At 38.8% G+C, this 20,802-nt stretch overlaps 1 protein-coding gene across 2 annotated transcripts in view; it reads left to right on the plus strand.

Moving 5' to 3' along the window:
• The first annotated feature begins 5,949 nt into the window (after positions 1–5,949).
• The window catches only part of LOC6505386 (monocarboxylate transporter 13), a 35,672-nt gene continuing 20,819 nt past the window's right edge, over positions 5,950–20,802 (plus strand). The window contains exons 1-2 of one of the 2 annotated variants that reach the window (XM_032453231.2): positions 5,950–6,373; positions 13,330–13,457. The gene's annotated coding sequence lies outside the window, so the exon portion shown is untranslated. The remainder of the gene's footprint in view (positions 6,374–13,329; positions 13,458–20,802) is intronic. The other variant, XM_014904052.3, reaches the window with a different exon arrangement.

The raw sequence follows: 20,802 nt of genomic DNA on the forward strand, positions 1-20,802 counted from the left end.
TCACGCGAAATGGAGAGGCTACTGGCTTTATATATTTAAGCTCCTTTACGGGCTTTATATAACTTTTAGCTGCACCTGTGTCAATAAGAATCTTTAAAGTTCTCCCAGCCAACCGTCGTTCGATGAACAGTAGCCGGGACCGTTCTCTAAAAAATTGAGAAGATCATGAGAATCGAGTAATTCGCTGTCGTCTTCGATTACGCTCAGAGCGGCTACCGCAGTGTTATCATATTCTTGGTCTGTAGCACTGGCGGTTTGCTCGATGTTGTCAAGCCGCTGGTGCCTTTAATCAGATATCCTATCTGAGGAGTTTGGTCCTTTTGGATTGTTTGCCTGCGAACTTTGATGCTGTGCTACATTTTGGTTTTGTTAAAATTGTGGATATTGCCTGGACCTGGATGACGATGGATTCCAGTCCATGGGCTCTGCTGGCTGACGTGTCGACGTCCCCAGGCTTCTTTCGATGCTTTAGGCCTGAGATAAACATATTTAGAGCATTTGGTATGGCTGAACGATACCAACGCTCGCGCTGGGCCCCTAATTTTATTCCTGATTATGTTAACGGCTTGATAAAAGGCACTGTTGCCCTGGTAAAGCTTACAGAGTTCGTAGGCGTTTGTGGCAGATTGCCTCCACGCTTCATACTTGTCTTGCTCTTCGTTAAAATCGTACCGTAAAATGTATATTAACTGAGCTTATTTGAGCTTCAAATTCTCCTCGGAGCCTAGCTTCCTATTGCGCTAAGGCACCCTGGATAATGTTTTTTCAATTCGTTCGCGTTTATTGGGTCTTCTTTCTCTTCGGATTGAACTTGTCTTAGCATAAACCCTCGGGCATCTTCTTCTCAACGATCGCTCCTTTTTAAGTTCCTTTTTAATTTCCCTATACGGATAGCTCATTAAAAACTTGAACCTAAACCACCTAATACATACGAGGTTCAATACATTTGGCAAACTTTTAAGTTTAAGTAATCTTTTAAGTAATAACTTTTTTTTTTTCCATAACATATATATTTATAAGTTATGTTTTATTCAATTCTATTTTCAAAAATAAAAAATGTTATATGAGCTGCCCGTCAAAACAGCAGCTATTATTATTTTTATCCTTTTTTTTAACCTGAGCAATCTATATTAATTTTTTTTATAATTATATATTTCTAGCTATATTATATTATAGGGCTCACTTTTAACTTATGCAATTTTGTGTTTGCCTAAAGCCGTAACTTAATTAATCAGCGCACTTACATGTTTTCCTTGAAAATTGTGAGGGTCGTCAGTTTAATTTAATTGTTGGGCGCAAGTTATATTAAGTTTGATGGCCAGGTGTCGGTGCTGTTCCTGGACGGGCGATGACTACCATGGTAATGGTAGGGTGCTGGGTGGCTGCAGTCTAAGGGGTTGGTAGCTAGCCACCGATGATGTAGCACTGGTTGGGTTCTGATGTGTCAATTGAGACTTTCTGTGGGAGGGTGTCTGCCCCCCTTTATCCCTGGCCTTCAGCTCAGTGGGCGGGTGTGCTGAGTCGGCATCTAGAAACACTATGATGATCCATTAATCATCCAAGATTTCTACCGACTATTTGTTAAGGGAGCAGGATGGTTTGAGAATTCAAAAATTCAAATTTACAATAGAACATTATCTCAGGAATATCCTGTGAAAGTTTCATGTCGATCGGACTAAAGCTCGCTGAAATACCGATTTTCTAGTTTGTTTCTCTCCATATACTTTCAATTGCTTTTAGAACTTTAGACGCGTTTTTCTTAAAATAACTTTTTCAAGTCGGTGCGTAACATAACTCAAAAAGTAATGCTCGGATCTAAATACAATTTTTCACACATTTTTTAAATAAATACAATAAATACTTGCGGATAAACGAACGCTTTTAAAAAAAAAATTTTTTTTACCGTTTTTGTGGGCAATAATGGGCTAATTTGCGTAAAAATGGTACCTCCGACTTTAGAAACGCGCCAAAAATTTAAAATCGCATACTTTTCAAAATGGTTTCGTTCATCCGCACATGAAACTAATATTTTAAGTAAATCAATTCATTTTTTTTACAGACTTTACGCACCGCACCGCAAGATAATAATTTTTTGAAGCGACTCCGGCCGACTGCCCGTCACGGGATGAATAATAATTACACAGCCACACAAAAAAAAATATTTTTTCGGGTCTGGAGGTCAGACCATGTTTACTATATGTTTTTGGGGTCGCTGAATCCGAATCCGAGGTCCAAAAAACCCCAGCACGTCAGGGTTCTGACATAACCTCAAAAATCTCATACAAAATTATATTCGAGTCCGTGGGTCAGACCATGTTTATTATATGTTTTCAGGGTCGCTGAATCCGAATCCGAGGTCTAAAAAACTCCAGAATGTCAGAGTTACGACATAACCTCAAAAACTTGATAAAATTTGTATTTTCCGAGTTCTGGGCTCAGATCATGCTTACCATATGTTTTTGGAGTCACTGAATCCGAATCCGTCGTTCAAAAAACGGGATATTTTAAAGGTTACGTTAAAAACCTGACATGCTGGAGTTTTTTAGACAACGGATTCGGATTCAGCGACCCCAAAACATATGGTAAACATGGTCTGACCCACGGACTCGAATATAATTTTGTTTGAGGTTTTTTGAGGTTATGTCAGAACCCTGACGTGCTGTGGTTTTTTGGACCTCGGATTCGGATTCAGCGACCCCGAAAACATATAGTAAACATGGTCTGACCTCCAGACCCGAAAAAATATTTTTTTTTGTGTGGCTGTGTTATTTATTAGAAATAAAAATTCCTAGATATTCTCGAAATATAGCCTTTTATCGTGTAAAAAAACTGAATCTTCACTCAGAAATGAAAAAAAAATCGCAAAAATCTTTTTTTCAGCCTCTGAAACCATCCTGCCCCCTTAAAAAACGTTAACGGAGTGATTCATTTCTCAATTAATGATTTTCCTTTTTTTTTAAAGAAATTTTTAAATATTCCCTCCACTTAAGGGGGGAAACCAGTTTAGATGGTTCAAAAAATCGATTTTTTTTAATTGCATAAATTATTAGTACAACTATTCAAGAATATGTTGCTTGAATTTCAAAACAAAATTCCAATTAGTTCTGATGATATGAGCATTTGAGTAAACACCGGTCGATTCAGTGCCGAAGCGCGCGGTTTTTCAATCGCATTTTACTCGAAACGACTTTTTTTCAACTTGCGGGAATTTTAGCTCGAAAAGTTATTGACGAATCGAACTGAAAATTTATGTGAATATTCCTTATTCAAGTACGAAAAATATGAACCAAACTCTGGATTGATATTATTAGGTTTTTTATATATTTTTTTATGTAAGAAAGGTGAGAAAAATGATATCAAAATATGACATTTTGTTCAAACACCTCCAAAACATTCAATTTTCAACTTTATCATTCAAAGTTTGGTTCATATTCTTAGAAAATATATTAGAAATAAAAGAAAAATAAAATTAATGATTTCAGATCAAAACTGCAACCTCCATGTGTCCCGCAAGGAGTCAACTCTGATGGCGATCGTCAATGGACACCAGCCTCTAACTGCCCCAATTCTGGCGGAAATAACTTGTCAAAATTCAAAAGAGTAGTTCAAAATAGAAATAAACTACTATCCAAGTTTGAACAAATTTGAATTATTTTTTCTCATTAAAAAAAAATCACATAAAACACTCGAATTTCGGCCTCCTAAACTGGTTTCCCCCCTTAAGGGGAAATTTCACTGTTACCTCAGACAAACAGAAAATAGGTTAGCGCCCTGATGCAGTTCTTTAACAGACAGAATTGTGCTCTATCGGGACCATTCGAATATTTTGTTTAAAAAAATTTTGCGAATAGATCGACGATGGTCTTACGTTTATTACGTCTTGATTACGTTTATAATTTATAAAGGTATAAAACTACTTCGGATGCTGAGTAAACTAGGTCCGGCAGCGGGAAAAATAACTCCTATAACATTCTGCGATATGCGTCGGTATTTTTATCTTCATTTAAAGGCATAATTTTTTAACCCTCTAAGACGTAAGCATGCCTGAAGGCACGTATTACGTTTTTGGCCCTAAAAAATAAACTAATAGCTTTTTAATCGATTAAATAATTTTTGGCGGTTGATAAAAAGCATATTGAATTATAAATCTCAGCTTTAAAGATCTTTGAAGCTCTTAACGGAACTTATGCTTAGGAATACATAAAGCATATGTTTTTTCCCGCGTAAAATTTGGTCGGCGGTATGTTGTGTGTTGCTGTTCGAATAGTAGCAAATGTATAAAACCTATCCAGCTTATAATTTTTTTCTTGAGAAGTAAGTTTATTTACTTTTAAAATTAAGTTGAAGATTTACAAATATATAAAAAGCACGCGTTGTGACAGCGAAAGAGCGATACGTGCCTTGAGGCCCGTTTGGGGATTCAAGACAACTTTTGTTGCCAGCTGATAACCTCACAATTCATTGCAACTTATGTGTTTGTGTCTGTTTATGGAAGGATTCTACTTAAAAGAATTAAAAATATTATAGAAAATGGCAAACCGGGTTCGGTATAACTATTTGTATTGTGCGATTCATTCGTATACGCATACCGCTTTGAGATCTACAGCGGTGCAGGTGATAATGTGGTCTTACCTGGTCACCCAAATCTTGGTGCTTCACCCAACATTGTATCGCGCTTAAAAAAAAAACGTATAAAGATTTAAGAATCGCATAACTAACTTTGATAATTTTTATACATCTTTGCCATTGATGGTTTATCTAAGAGCGATAGGTATTCATAGCCTTGGCACGGTGCGAGGAAACCGTATCCCCTATTGCAAACTATCAAACGATATTGCCATCAACAAACTGCAAGGAGTTTTTCGGCTGAGTACGTTGGGTCCTCATATGATGAACCAATGTACTCTGGAGTTACATTCGAAAAAACAAACCCTCGTGAAGGAGATGCAAAGGCTTCTCGCTTTGACAGAAAGGCTAAACGACACATTTCAATTTATTGTCCCCAAATTGTGCATGAGTATAATGCTCACATGGGCGACGTAGATCTCATGCACGGCTTAATGGGACTCTATCATATCAGAGCAAAAACTAGGGATGCCGCAACACGTATTTTTTTATCACCTAATTGATATTATACCTAAACCATTTCCCACATTGGTTGGATCGAAACAGTGGAAAAGAAGTTGCAATCCCTGTAAAACTTCAAAAATGCAATGCATATGCAGGGAATGCAGTCTTTATTTATGCTGCACAGCGAATAAAAACTGTTTTGAAGAATAGCATAAGAAAAAATAAAAAAAAAATTCATTACTTGAAAATGTTTTTTTTCCCTCAAAGCCCCAAGCGTGTCTTCAGGCCCGCTTACCTTTCTACTCACCTTACAGGTGAACCGAATATTCTACGATATTTTTAAGCACATAATTGAGCTTAGAAGCATTCATTTACTTAAAAAAAAATTATTTGCATAGTTTTTTTCAATTATTTTGGAAAGTAGTCTTAGAGGGTTAATTTGGGAAGGCGCCTTGCAAGCTAAGCCCCACTTTATTCGGAATAACATAAGCATGGTAATACAAATTAAGTAAATGGGAAAACATTAACGCAACATTTAAAACCCCAATCTATTCGAAGTGGAAGAAATGGAACATTTTTAGTTTTTGTAGGTTTGTGCCATTAAAAGATATAAATATTTACTGAAAATGCAAGTAATTTGGCTGTTTAGAACTTTAAATATCGTTTTAACTGTATTGGAAAGTTTCAAGAAAACGCGTCCAAAATTCCAGTCGCCCGCTCAACGGATCCACTTTTCATAAAACTAAATCGGTTATACCTCCGAAATTTATTTAAATTAAAAAAAATTTTTTTTTGGGAAAACATTTGTTTAACATTTCCTTAAACTTCAAGACTAGCAGGCTCCCTTAATAAACCCAATTAATAATCTCGTGCCGACACAGTAAAGCCGACTTTTATGTAGCTGTTTTTCTTAGCTCAATAATTTAAGCCCGTCAACACTATTGGAATAATAAATACTGCATGACAACAGCGTTAGCTAATTTTGATGGTTGCTGCGATAGTGCGATAGTTTGGCACACTAAATTATCGAACGGCCTTTATTTTTCACCCTTTGTTTTGTATATATTTTGAATGATATTTGCAAATATTAACAAGACGTGCCTGTCATTGTAAATAAATAAATTTCCTTAAAAAATTTTACCCGTATTGTACACTTAAGAAATGTTGTGGAAAAACTGTATTTGCCATGTAACTCACTTCATCGATAAAATACAATAAATTGAACAAAAACGTGGTTTCCGTCTTATACTACTATAGTCATTTCGACAGACGAATTTACAGTAGCTAAATAATAAAATTTTGCGTAAGTAAACGTGTAAATATGAGAACAACAGAAGCAGCTGACGCATTGTCAATAAAAGAGATGCTGTCGATCCCATACTAAAATTCTTATCTATTGTACATAAACATACATGTATGTAAAAACATGTATGTATGTATATAGTACCACACTGCACCTCTGTTTTAATTTATAAAATTTTAGTCTCTGCACTGTCAAAATTTGTTTTAATCTTCATTAAAAATTTAAAAACAGGTGCATATGTATCACAGTAACATTTCAAGCCTTTGTTTACGCAAAAATTCCTAAATTGAAAAAATTTCTGACAGTTAAATAAAATATGCATAAAGTTCATAATTATTTTATTTTTAGTATATGTATATATAATGGGTAGAAAAAAAATCATTGAAATTTTTAATACGTTTCTGATACATATTTTAAATTTTTTGAAAAAATCAAAATTAAAGTAATAATTTGTATTATTCAGTTTATTAACGTAAATTTTTTCATATTAATGAACAGAAACATTTTATGTAACTACGCAAATGTTTTTGTACAGGTTAATATCCTTCACAGCTGTTCCATTCTATTTTATCCAGTTTTACATTTTAAAGTTTGATGTATCTTCTGCTAAAGTAAGTCCTTACCATATTTGTGTATCCTGCAGAGATTATAATTTGAGAAGATCAACCTTCTAAGTCGACTACAGTATGTCCGTCGATCTATTTCTTTGTCTTTTTGTGTTGTTTACAGTGACTTGAAAAAATCAATTTGGTAGAAAATGGAAATAACTGGTGAACATTTTCGCGCAATCATTTTTCACGGCTTTCGACGTGAATTAACACGACAAGAGTGCATCAATGAACTTAAATCTTTGTATGGCGATGGAGCACCATCTTATAGCACTGTGAAAAACCGGTATAATGAATTCAATCGTGGCCGACGCTCGCTCGAAGACGAAAGTCGTCCAAAAACAGTCGTTGTTCCATAGACCATTCCTTCCTTGGGCATTTCTTCCACCAGCAAACATTCGATATTGCATGAACACTTGACCTTAAAAAAAATTTGTTCTTTTTGGATCCCGCCCAATTTGACAATCGCCAAAACAAGGCTCGTGTGGATTGGTGGACCAATTATTTGAAAAAATTCAATCGCGGTGTTTTAAAAGACGTTTATAAGATCGTCACAGGTCATGGATTCATGGATCTATGCTTATGAGCCCGAAACAAAACAGCAATCGACCGTGTGGGTCTTCGAAGACGAGACAAATCCAACGAAAGTTGTTCGTGGAAGAAGCACTTCGAAGCAAATGTTGGCTTGTTTTTTCGGTAAAACAGGCCATGTAGCGACTGTTCCGCTATAGCAATTCTGAGTGATACACCACAATTTACATATTTGCCTGAAATCTTCGGAGAAATTCGAAAAACGAACAAGAGGTCATAATTTTGCACCATGACAATGCGAGCACTCACACATCAGCTCAAACTAGCGCCTCGTTGGATGCGATTCAACGATTTTTGACGCCAGAAGATGCTGTTGAAGCGTTCAAAAACCATGATTTGTAGGTGTCTCAATCGGGATGGACAAAGTGCTTCGACAATTGGTTTGAGCGCATGCAAAACCCGAAATTGCAGCGGTCGGCAGTCCGCTAGGTGGCGACACGCATGCATTAGCTTGTAGCTAGCGCGTGAAAACACTATATATAGCCGAAGAATTAAAACCAATTGAAAGGAATTTTCATTAGACGGGTTTTATCCAAAAATTTGCCAAAAGTACTTTGGTTTGGGAGAAATTTGCGTAAACTTTTAATTCACTATATTGAATATAGAGGGTGTCACCAGACAAAATATATACATACATATATGTATAAACCGACCGCGTTGATGTATTAATTTTTTGTTCTTTTAATGACTCCTCTAAAAATGATCTGTTTGACAAAGGTTCATTTATTCGGTTTTGCAAGTCATTTTTAACAATAAAGTCGCTGAAGCCCTCGCCCTAAGAGTACTGTTGACAAGCTGGATACGTGGCAGCTCTTTCCAGATGAATTATTGAGGATCGCCCCTTTTCTTCAGTCAGTGTGTCATTAAAATTTGTCGATTTCCTCCCCGTAAATGTCAAAAAGAAGCTTAGAAACTAATTGAACTTAGAAATGGGTTAAAGAATATTGTTGAGCCAAGCAGACAAGGGCGAAGCTGCTAAATAAGTCACATATGTTATAAATCTGAGTAGCAGCGGCGGGTTATCGGCAGTTCTAGTTTTTGTTTACATCTCCCCGTTCGCATGCGCTTTGCTGGTATTTGTAGCGCATGCGCTTTGGGGAGCTTTTTTGGAGAGCTGCTGCACACCAGCAAATCGTGCATTTGTGTGCGTTCGTATTGCTAAGTTCGTATTGCTAAGCTTGGGTACTTGTATTATTGTATTGATTGGAACAGCTGCAAGTTGGGTTAGAGTTGAACCCTCGAGAAATAAAAATATTGAAATTGCCTTGAAAATTGAACTGTGGAATTTAATTCGTTTGGCCGCTATTAAAAACCATTAATAGCTCAACATTTTGGTGACCCCGACGTGATTATCATCCGTTCAATTAACGCGATCAGCATTAAAAGTGCCACTAAAACGCCGTTGTTGGTTTTGTTGTCGCATTTTAATTTAATTGGCATCTTAATTGGAATAATTCAATGGAATCTGGAGCTGAAGCCACTGCATCTGCTGCGTCAAGCCGTGAAAGGATGCTGCGGAGACGCGCAGAGGTAACATGCCAGGAAATGGAGGTACTGCATCGGAAGGTCAAGGCTGCGATGCAAACTGAAGATTCAACCATTCTGACCCTCGAGTCTATGGAGAAGCGTCTGCGCGACCGTTTCACCACGCTGCAGGAGGAATTGGAGGAGCTAAATTACAGCGAGATCGGGAGCGATTTATATTGGCGATTCTCTCAGCTGGCTACAGACGTGCACGTTGACATCCAGGTGGAGGTGGCCAAGCGTTCTATGCGGGTTGCTGCTCACTCTACGCTGTTAGATGCTACCAATGGTGCTGGGATTTCAAACGCTCCATATAGGCCTGCTCCCTCATTGCCCCCGTTGCCAATGCCAACATTTAGCGGCGGCTATGCTGAGTGGCCGGATTTCTGCGCCCTATTTAGGACAACAATTGACAGCCACCCGCACTTGACCAACATGGAGAAGCTCAGGTGGCTCATTTCCTGCCTGCGGGACTCAGCCCTGGAGACTGTGAGGGCGCTTGAGATTACCGACGCGAACTATGAGGTTGCCCTCGACCTTTTGCGCAACCGTTTCAGCAACCGTCGCTTAATCTTCCAGTCTCACATCAACGAGATCTTGCAGTTAAGGGCGGTTGAGCCAGGATCCGTTGCTACTCTTCGAGAATTATCCGACCGATTTAATGGACATATGCGGGCCCTTATGAGTTCCGGGACGTCGGCTGAAATTCAAGGGTGCCTCCTCATCCAGATCATCTTTCAAAAGCTGGACCCTGCCACAAAGGCCAAATGGGAAGACTCGCTGGCAGGAAACACTGATGATAGCCTGCCAACTTGGGAATCTATGGCTCGGTTTCTGGAGCAAAGGTGCCGTACCCTGGAGACGGTGGATTTGGCCTTAGCTCCGCATTTGTCAGCGAATCAAGCGGGCCGTCGTAGGCCATTTAACAACCGATCCTGCATGCTCCTGAATGCTCCGCCTGCTTCGTGTGCCCTGTGCGGCAACCTGGCACACGCTGTGCCTTCTTGCCCAAGGTTTCTCGCCTTGTCAGTTGAGGAACGATACGATGAGGTTCGACGTCTTGCCCTCTGCTTTGTGTGCCTCAAGTCTGATCATTTAGCCCGCGGATGCTCATCCTCCCGCTGCCCAACTTGCCATCGCCGACACCATGCGCTATTGCATCCTTGCGAGCGTTTAGCCAGCGCCACTTCCGTTCCTGCTTCTGGATCGAATCCGGCCAATGTAGCAGGGGTTGCGACCTCTCAGGCTCCTCCTGCTAATGCTCTTATTGCACAGGATCGCAGCGCTGAAATAGTGTTCTTGCCCACCGCCAACATTCTCGTCCGCGGCAGATCAGGAGCCTTTCTTCCTTGTCGAGCGCTACTTGACTCCGGCTCCCAAGTTCATCTCATCACATCCCGGCTGGCCAGCCAACTTCAGCTTCATCGGTCCAAATGCTCTGTAGCAGTGACTGGCCTTGGAGACGCTGAGTTTATTACGGATCGGGCATCGGTTAACGTTTGCCTGAAGTCTCGCCTATCCACGTATTCCGTTTACATTGAGGCAATTGTGGCGTCTCACATCATAGAGCGTCAACCTGGCCTGAACTTAGATGTGTCCAATTGGAAGGTTCCCGCCAATGTGGTGCTAGCTGACCCGGATTTCCACAGAGCTCAGCGTGTGGATCTGCTGATTGGAGCAAGCCTGTTTTTTGATCTGCTCTCAGTCGGGCAAATCCAGCTAGGAGACGGTCTGCCTCTGTTGCAGAAGACACGTTTTGGATGGGTAGTTTCTGGAGGAGGTTGCACCCCGGGAAACCCTCGCTTGGCCGCATCATGCAAGATGATTTCTGCTGACTCAGCAACCTCGTTTGACGATCGCCTCGATTATCTTCTCCGCCAATTCTGGGAAGTGGATGCCTGCACTGCGCCTATCGTTCAGGCCACTAAGGAGGAGCTCGATTGCGAGGCCCACTTCGTCATGCACCACGTCCGCCTTGAATCAGGTGCCTATTCCGTTCGCCTGCCAATCAAGCACAGTGTGGATCTGTTAGGGGAATCCTACGCACAGGCTTTGCGGCGGTTCCATTCACTTGAGCGCAAGCTGGATCGTCATCCGAATTTAAGGACCCAATATTTGTCTTTCATCAAGGAATACTTGGATCTGGGTCACATGTCTCTGGTGCCGCAGGAATTGCGAGAGAATCCTGCGGATCTAGATGTCCTGACTCCGGCTCATTTTTTAAATGGCGGACCGCCTTCAACATTCATCGAGCCGGACCTTACTGCGCTAAACTTTAATCGGCTGGATGGGTGGCAGAGAGTCTCCTTCCTGCAGCAGGTTTTCTGGGCTCGTTGGAAGGAGGAGTACCTTACGCTGTTGCAGCAGCGTTCCAAATGGCGCACCCCTGGCCCTGTAATTGCTGTTGGAGACATAGTCCTGGTGAAGGATGAAAATCTACCCCCAATGAAGTGGCCTCTGGCCAGGATACTGGAGCTGGTTCCTGGGCGTGACGGAGTGCACCGTGTGGCCATTCTCAAAACAGCGGTGGGAGTGACTAAGCGCGCGGTGTCACGGCTGTGTCTGCTGCCTGTCAAGGATTCGGTTGAAGATTCAGCCTTCAACGGGGGAGGATGTTGAGCCAAGCAGACAAGGGCGAAGCTGCTAAATAAGTCACATATGTTATAAATCTGAGTAGCAGCGGCGGGTTATCGGCAGTTCTAGTTTTTGTTTACATCTCCCCGTTCGCATGCGCTTTGCTGGTATTTGTAGCGCATGCGCTTTGGGGAGCTTTTTTGGAGAGCTGCTGCACACCAGCAAATCGTGCATTTGTGTGCGTTCGTATTGCTAAGTTCGTATTGCTAAGCTTGGGTACTTGTATTATTGTATTGATTGGAACAGCTGCAAGTTGGGTTAGAGTTGAACCCTCGAGAAATAAAAATATTGAAATTGCCTTGAAAATTGAACTGTGGAATTTAATTCGTTTGGCCGCTATTAAAAACCATTAATAGCTCAACAAATATGGTGAGCTAGGGTGGTGTCTTTAGCTCAGCTTACTTTAGATTTAAAGACTAATAATTACGTGAAACGCACTTTTTTGGGAGTGTAGGATTTTGAAAAGGAGTGCCAAATTACACGGGCCGACAATTTCCAACTTTTTTTTCTCCACGCATAATTTTACCTCCTCCATAACCTTTAGGCTCCCCTGAACCATGGGCAAAGAGCGACTGAAACAATTGTTTTGGAAAAATTGAAATTTTTGTTAAGTCAATTCTGAATATATAACAGGTAATTCTGTCGATGCTTTACTATTTCCTCATTTCTTTTATAAGCCAAATAATGTAAGTACGTATACATAGGTATTTAAATTTAGGTTAAGTTAAACATAAGAAACATAGGAAATAAGCATAAGATGTATATTTTGGGCTATGGAGTAAATAATTAAAAAATTAAAATTCATCGAATACTCGATGCGATAGACCATTGCGGATATTGATGTATGTTAAACTTGTTTAGAACTAAAAAATATTTTGGTATACGCAATTGCACTGTCTACATAATTCAATATTTGGTAAAATTTGATAAATTTTTTCTATTATGTGTACCAGAAAAACTGTTGAAACCTACATTTGTTCTGGACTGTGTTTCAGGGGATATCAAAGATTATGGAACAAGTGAAATTATGTATAGAGATATGTTTGTTGCTCTCGGCATATGTAATACAATATTATTAATATTTTCCTTGAAGTGTTTTCAGACATTTCAATCCAGATCTTTCGATCAGGGGTGAAGAGAAGAAAACAAAAGTTAGAGTGTTTGAAGTGTTATTCTGTTATTGAAGCGTATTTTCATTCATTAGCGAAATGATATGAGAGCAATTCAGATCAATTAAGATCAATTGATTGAGACTTTATATAATATAAAGTAACAGTTATGAAATTGCTTGATTTTTATTAGATCAAAAGTTTTTACCACATGTTACTATACAATTGTAAGAGTTTGTCGGCAGTTTAACAGGTATTAAAATAAGTCTGACATAAAATAGCTCATCGTTTCATCATGAGTAAAACACACGTAAAAAAGAGTTTTTCACATTTCCAGTGATTTAGAGACCTTTTTTATACCCTATACCCTTGAGGATCTTGTTCGATTTTTAGATATGTTTGTTTAATGCAGTGCTGGCCAAGAAGAGTACACGCAGAAATACATGTGTAAAAATATGTTAAATTTATATTTATTATCTATTTAAACCAGGGTTACCCTCGCAAATACATTACCATGCATTTTGTGTACGAATACACTGTCGGTGAGCGAGCACAAAAATTTCTGTGGAACCTGTCAAGGATCATTGAACTGCTAATTTTGTGTGGCATCTACAGAAAGTGAGTAGAAGTATAATCCAAAAAATTTGATTAGAGTTGTCCATTAGTGATGCTGCAAATAGAAGTTTGTTTGTCAGATGGGTAGAGAGTAACAGGTTGGCTGATAAGTCCCCGGTCTAACAAAGAAAAACACAATTTTTTGGTAAAATTCTTTTTTATTATTCAACATAGTTCCCTTCAAGAGCGATACATCGATAATAACGACCTTCCAATTTTTTGATACCATTTTGGTAGTACTCTTTCGGTTTTGCCTCAAAATAGGCCTCCGTTTCGGCCTCTTCATTGCAACCAAATTTTTTCCCTGCGAGCATCCTTTTGAGGTCTGAGAACAAGAAAAAGTCACTGGGGGCCAGATCTGGAGAATACGGTGGGTGGGGAAGCCATTCGAAGCCCAATTCATGAATTTTTGCCATCGTTCTCAATGACTTGTGGCACGAAGCGTTGTCTTGGTGGAACAACACTTTTTTCTTCTTCATATGGGGCCGTTTTGCCGCGATTTCGACCTTCAAACGCTCCAATAATGCCATATAATAGTCACTGTTGATGGTTTTTCCCTTCTGAAGATAATCGATAAAAATTATTCCACGCGCATCCCAAAAAACAGAGGCCATTACTTTGCCAGGGGACTTTTGAGTCTTTCCACGCTTCGGAGTCGGTTCACCGGTCGCTGTCCACTCAGCCGACTGTCGGTTGGACTCAGGAGTGTAGTGATGGAGAAATGTTTCATCCATTGTCACATATCGACGCCAAAACTCGGGTGTATTACGAGTTAACAGCTGCAAACACCGCTCAGAATCATCAACACGTTTGCATACCAATCAATTATTGTTGATTTCCCTGGGGCAGACTCCGGAAACTCTTTATCCAGCCAAGTTTTCGCTTCCACTGTATTTTTTCCCTTCAGAAAACAGTAGTTTATCAAAACACGAAATTCCTTTTTTTCCATTTTTTTCACAATAACAAAAGTTGCTGCACAAAAGACGCTCTATCTCACAAACGAATTGACTGACAGACGTCATATTTTGACACGAATCATTTAAAGGTTAGAACTATATAAAAATAATATGCATTCAATACTAGCGACGCCATTTATGTGTCAGACCGGGGACTTATCAGCCAACCTGTTATATGTTATATTATTGGTTCGTTACCTAGCGTCCCAATCCTATTGTCGTATAAAAGAATTATATTTCACTGCCAATTTTTTGTCGTATTAAGGAAATTCTTGGAGACTGTGTGCATTTTAAGTGATAGTTTGTTGACCTGCACAATTTAAAAACTCACATTTAGCGTCAAACAGAAATATTATTGATCAGAAAATTTTCTTGGAATATATTCTGTCATGCGATATACCTTTACAATGGTTACAAATTATGAAGGGATTTAACCTGGTCAGAAAACATTTCTCAATGAGTTGTTGCCATCTTTATTTCGTCGATTTCTAATAGGAATAAAACGCTTTGCGAGGATAAAGGTGCCGCGACGTAGGCGGTGATTTTCAAGGAAAGGCGCTTTTATAAGGTTCTTCTGTTTTTGTGGATAAACGAGGCTCGTGTTGGTGAAGCTGTCGCTTTCGAATTTGACATGAAAAGAGTGTTTTAGCCACAAAAAATCACAAGTGTTGAAATTTTTCAAGTGAAACCACGGAAAAATGTTTTGTGTTTTGTGACGACTAACCTCGACATAATTTCTATATTAAACTTATTAAATCCGCTTCAAAACTCTGTGTGTTTTTGCCTAATGCAAGAGGGTTGCTATATATATTTCTGGCCTAATAATGAAAATGCGAATATTTATGATTAAAAATGGTTTTATTGTTTTTCAAAGTATTCTCCACCAAGACTTACACAATTTTCCATGCGCTCAAACCAATTGTCGATGCACTTTGTCAAGTCCTATTGAGGCACCTCCAAAACAGAAGGTACCAGAAGATGCTGTTGAAGCGTTCATTCAACAGCATCTTCTGGCGTCGAAAATCGATGAATCGCATTTTTCTCTTGATGTGCGGAAATAAAAAGAAGTCATTGGGTGCCAAGACAGGGCTGTATGGCAGATGTCTCATCAATTCGACATTTTGGGCGGTCAAAAAGGCGCTGGTTTGAGTGATGTATGAGAGCTCGCATTGTCATGGTGCAGAATGATCCGTCTTCCCTTGTTCGTTTTTCGAATTTTCCGAAGATTTCAAGCAAACAAATTGTGGTGTACAATTCAGAATTGACCGTCCTACATTGCTTAAGCGGAACAGTCGCCACATGACCTGTTTTACCGAAGAAACAAGCCACCAATTGCTTCGAAGTGCTTCTTCCACGAACAACTTTCGTTTGATTTGGATCATGGTTAGCCATTCATGGTTAATTTGGCACAATATTTGAATTAACCTTAACATTAACCTAACGTAAGAAGAAAAATATCGTAAAAGCTTAGTTGCCTTCGGGCATGAATATTTTGAAGGGCTGAATAGCTGGACGAGCTATTTCTCGTATAAAAAAATTTCACTTAAAATCAGAAAATACAGAAAACCGAATTTATTCGTTCTGTCTGATTGAGAGCAAGACCGTCAAGATTTAAAAAATCACTCAAGGTCTAACAAACAACCATATTTTTTACATTATCAGGTTTTGGGTCTTGAGTTGAGTATAACTTACAGGTCGGTCTCTTATTGACTGCCTTAAATAAGTCATCGTAAGTAAGGGATTTTTATCCCTTATTATGTAATCCTATATAATGTAAGTTAACTACTGAAATATTTATTTTAGACTAACAACTAAACAAACAAAAAATAACCAATCGGTCTTGGGAACCTATGACCTGACATGTCTAGACAATGGGTTGACAGTTGAGTCAACAGCGCAGCAAATTTGAGAGGCTTTTGTTAGACCGTTTCATATAGGGTCAGTTAATGAGAGGTTTTAACGAGCAAGAGTGAAACTCTTTTTGACAAGCTCTGCAAAATTCACATTAATTTTATTTTTTTGAGCGATGAGGTTAGATTAACGAGGTAACGAATCCCAGCATACTTTTACTATTTGTTAGGGGTGGTAAGTTAATTAATAAGAGTCTATTATGATAAGAAGGAAGGTCACAATTTTCATCTCAGTTGAGTCACCTAAGAGCGGATTATCGGGCGTACCAATAGTATATAGGGTGGGCCATCTTCATGTGACCCATGTCACATATCTTTTTATCTTTAACAATATGTTGTCAAATCGATATAACATATGTTGTCAAATCGACTAACCTCATGCCATATTAGATGCGTCATTTCAAAAAGATCGTAATCAAAATAACATTGAACAAGAAATAGCACCAATACCGATAGCTACGCTTGAGAGAGGGATGGAAAATGTATATAAGCTTTTAGTTAAATAGGGGCCTTTACATTTATTTGACCATCTTTTAATTAAGCCAAATACACCCATATCTATATTAACCATTGTGGAAATATGGGCGATTAATTTAAGTGGCAGAAGAGAATTTATTCTGAAACAAAACCGAACATTGAAAATTAAAAAAGATTGCGTAGTTGCTATAAGGAAAAAGGTTTTTATTTTTTAAATACATTTTCATCGCAAATACATTTTATCGTGCTGTACCGTTTTTGTTCATTTTTTCTTTATGCGTTACTTTGTTCATGATATCTTAGCTGAAAACAACAACAATCTTTGAAATGCACCGTTAGATTTTGTTGTAATCCCTTTGAGGCTTGCAAACGAAATAAGTAAATGGGACAAACTAAAATATTTTACATTTTGATGGGGAAGTACGTGTTTAGAAAAAATGTTGATTTAAATCATTGAAAATAATTTTATTAAATTACATAGAGTAAGTTTTTTTTGTTATTTTGAGTTTAAGTGATTTTTTAAGGGACAGGATGGTTTCTGAAAAAAATCAGATTTTTGCGATTTTTTGTTTTTATGTCTGAGTGAATATAATTATTCAATTTTTTTTACACGATAAATGGCTATATTTGGAGATTATCTAGGAATTTTTATTTTTAAGAAATAATTATTATTTATCCCGTGACTGGCAGTCGGCCGGAGTCGCTTCAAAAAATTGTTATCTTGCGGTGCGTGGAGTCTGGCCTTACAGTGTTATCGGAAATAAAAAAATTAAATTCTTGCTTCTATTCTATTGATTCTACTTTCGCTCAATAGAGATTCTTATCTCTATTCTTTGCATCTTACTAACACGCACTAACTGCTCTCTTAAATCTCGCCCTTTCGTTTTCCTGGTACAGTGGTTCAAGGTTCCTTAATAATTAAAACAAATAATATTAATAAATTAATTATTTAATTTTTAATAATTATGGAATTTAAACTTGTCTGTGCACTGAAGTCTTGTAATAAGACAATCTCGCCTTCCCAGCCTACCATTCACTGCTGGCTTTGTGAAAAATTTTTACACGCTAAGTGTGCCGGGTTCACGGCCTCAGTTTCGGAGTTCACGTAGGTCTGGTCTCAACTTTTGCTGGGACGGTTGTCGTGCTGTTCAGGACGAAATGAGGTCGTTCATGAGGCAGACTAAAAGCGGTTTCAAGGATTTGATTAGTGGTTTTCGAAAAATCAATGACCAACTCTGTGCTCTTGATACACAGTTTAGTAGTCTTCAACTACTAAATGAGTCTCCAAAGCGTAAGAAATCCTCTTTTAGAGATGTGCTTGTGGCGAATAATCTTCAACTGGCTCAGCCGACAACTATGCAGCCGCTTATATCTCTGGCCACCTCAAGGGCCGTACCTGAGAAAAATTCGCCTTCGGAAAATATCGGAATTAATGAGCAATTGTCCGATATGTCCTCTGTGGGATCGCTTCAAGTGATCCCAGACCCAATAATTCAAACCCCTGTAACAGTTACCAAACAGGGTAATCAACCGTCCGGACCCCCGGTACGTACTGATGCCGCAGTATTAGTTACGGCGGCACCAAAACCCTTGATCGAAGCCAAAACAAAAGTCGACATAATAAAGGTGGTGGATATTACAAAATTCAAATATTCATACACCAGGCACACGTCACCTTTCGTGTGCCCTTGCAGATGTTCAAAACAATTTGTTCGGCCATCTTTTGGCCAGAGAACATTTTCTTCCAAGAACATGAGCCAAGTTCGGTGACAAAAAAATTAAACCAAACCTGTGGGTATAAAACTCTCACATGTTACGGCCACTGATCGCCCTTCCACCTCATCTTCCTCAGTTTCAAAAAACTAATGTCTTCACTAACACTTACCTATCAGAATACTGGAGGGTTACGTAGTAAACTTCCCAAACTATATTCTGATAGTTTTTTATTTGCATCTCACATTATTGTATTTACAGAATCTTGGTTATAGCCGAAGATCTTAAGCTCCGAAGTTTTTCCTAGAGATGTGATAGAACTCTGCGAAGGGGAGGAGGAGTGTTAATTTCTGTAGACTCCAAATTCGCTTCTGAAGAGGTAAAATCACAAGAGTTTGGTGACATTGAATTTCTTTGCATAAAAATCACTTTGTCCGATCAATCTTTGTATGATGGTGACCAGCTGATAGCTCTGAGTGACTTTAATATCCCAGAACTTATGTGGTCAAATGTTGATAATTCACCGTCTTTACAGCTTAACTCCCACCACGACTTCCCTGCGGGCATGTTCGACAAGTGACTCGGGCAAATTAACCACTTTAGAAATTCTTTAGGTGGGCTGTTGGACTTATGTTTTGTTTCTGATCCTAATGAAATTACTCTATCCAGATCTTTGCCCCTTTCTATCCCTGAGGATACATATCATCCCACTCTTGAGGTTTCAATCGAAATCAATTGCTTAATTGATCTTAAGTCAACAGTTAAATCTCAGAAAGTTAGTTTCTTTCGTAAGGCTGACTTTATGAAATTAAATAAGTTAATTTCGGAATTTGATTGGTCTGATTTACTGGCATGCGATGAAATAAACTTAGCATTACAAAAATTTTATTTCACTGTAAACTCATTTTTTGACGTTTGTGTGCCGTGGAAATATCCGTCCGCTTCAACGAATCCGCCTTGGTATACGAGGCATCTTAACAACTTAAAGAATAGTATGAGTAGACTTTTGAATAAACATAGATAATCTGGATGTACAGTTAGTTATTCTAGATACTTAGTAGCTCGGTCCAATTTCACCGTGCATAACGCAGAATGTTATAGGAGTTATATTCGCCGCGGCCGGATTCAGTTTACTCAGGATCCGAAGCAGTTATATAACTTTGTAAACACTAAGCGTAAACATGTATCTTTTCCCCCACTGCTTACGTTTGAGAACTCTTATGCAAACACGGATCAGGCAATGGCCGATCTCTTTGCACAGTTTTTTTCAAATAACGTATTCACCTAGCAGCAGTCCAGCTCAGCCTTACACTTATAATATCGAATCAGCCAACCCTATGGTGATGGAGTACCAGGCTGTGTTCTGAAAAACTGCGCCGAGGCTCTGTGCAATCCGCTTGTTTAACGTTTTAATCTATCGCTGGAAACTCCGATCTTTCATTATTCTGCTGCATAAAAAAGGGAAAAAATCCGACGCTGCAAATTATAGAAGCATCTCTAAATTGTCAGCAATTCCTAAGCTTTTTGAAAAACTTATCACTCCACATTTGCGACACCTATGTAGTTCAATAATAACTCCGTACCAGTATGGCTTCATGAAGCGCCGCTACACCACTACCAACTTATTAGAGCTAACATCTTTAACACGGATGGGTTCCGGAATGGTTTACAAACAGACGTCATTTTCACTGACTTCAGTAAAGCATTTGACTCTGTTAACCATTCGCTTCTTATAAGTAAACTCAGTCTTTTGGGATTCCCAACTGATCTTCTTATCCGGATTTCGAGCTACTTATCTTCTTTAAAGATGTTATATCGCGTTTAGTCCGCGCAACATCTGGGGTGCCCCTAGGAAGCCATCTAGGACCCCTACTTTTTACATTGTTTATTAACGACTTGCCCCTTGCCTTAACCTTAAATCGCTTATATTAAACGCCTTATTTGTGCAACACTCTTCCTCGTGATATCTTTCTCCTACTCCTCGCTTAAACTATCTCGGATCTATTCCCGCGATTCTAGCCGTACGTTACGCGACAGCGTCCCTTCGTCGGTTGGACGGGAACCGCGCGAAAAATTGATTTACTTAAAATATTAGTTTCTTGAGCGAATGAACGAAACCATTTTGAAAAATATGCGATTTTGAATTTTTGGCGCGGTTGTAAAGTCGGAGGTACCATTTTTACATAAAAATCAGCGCATTATTGCCCGTAAAAATGGTAAAAAAAAAAATTTTTTTTTTAAAAAGTTCGTTCATCCGCATGTATTTATTGTATTAAAGATGTGTGAAAAATT

Source organism: Drosophila ananassae, chromosome 3R, assembly GCF_017639315.1.
Source record: "Drosophila ananassae strain 14024-0371.13 chromosome 3R, ASM1763931v2, whole genome shotgun sequence".
In the NCBI taxonomy this organism is placed as follows: Eukaryota; Metazoa; Arthropoda; class Insecta; order Diptera; family Drosophilidae; genus Drosophila; species Drosophila ananassae.